Here is a 714-nt window from a genome sequence, read left to right as displayed (position 1 = left end):
GGGGCGCCCCTGGAGTCACCGCTGGGGGCCACAGCATGCGGGACGGTGGCGATGGTGAGCTGCAAGATGGTCAGGCAGATCTCACTAATCAAACAGCTGACCAGCAAGAACATCTGCAACAAACGAAGCTGTTTGGAGCCAACCACCTCGACAGAAATACCGTGGGAGAGCATCAATTGGGATACCACAATGAAAGAGGAATTGGTGCGTCTCTATTATGAAATTGCGAAGTTTGAAACAAACAAGGAAAAAGGATACAATTTGAGAACAAAATTTGCTGCAAAGTATCCTAATATACAAAAGGTCGCACTAAGAGATCTTATCGCTAAGGTGAAAGACATCAGGACTAATCTACATGTTACAGAAGACCGAGCAATGGAGATTAAACAACAGGTTGATTTGGCGTGGAAAAACGACGGCAATGAAAATCAGTTAGAGAAAGCCGCGACAAACGGTCAAGCAGGAGCAATTGATGTTCTTCCTCAACCTATTGATGATCCAACACCACCACATCCTCCAAAGGTGGATGACCTTATACAACCAGAGGCAGAAGCAGAGGTTCAGCAACCAAAAAAGCGACGAAAATGGACATACCATATGAACAGAGATGTCATGCGCCTTTATTTTTTGGCAGAGAAATGTGGGGAAAGTGTGAGGAGAGAACATCATAGACTCTTTTTACTTAAATACCCAGAGCTAGCCACAAAAATAAAT

Source organism: Belonocnema kinseyi, chromosome 6 (assembly GCF_010883055.1).
Source record: "Belonocnema kinseyi isolate 2016_QV_RU_SX_M_011 chromosome 6, B_treatae_v1, whole genome shotgun sequence".
Classification (NCBI taxonomy): Eukaryota; Metazoa; Arthropoda; class Insecta; order Hymenoptera; family Cynipidae; genus Belonocnema; species Belonocnema kinseyi.
The sequence above is the reverse complement of the archived record's forward strand: the minus strand, read 5'-3'. Positions refer to the sequence as shown.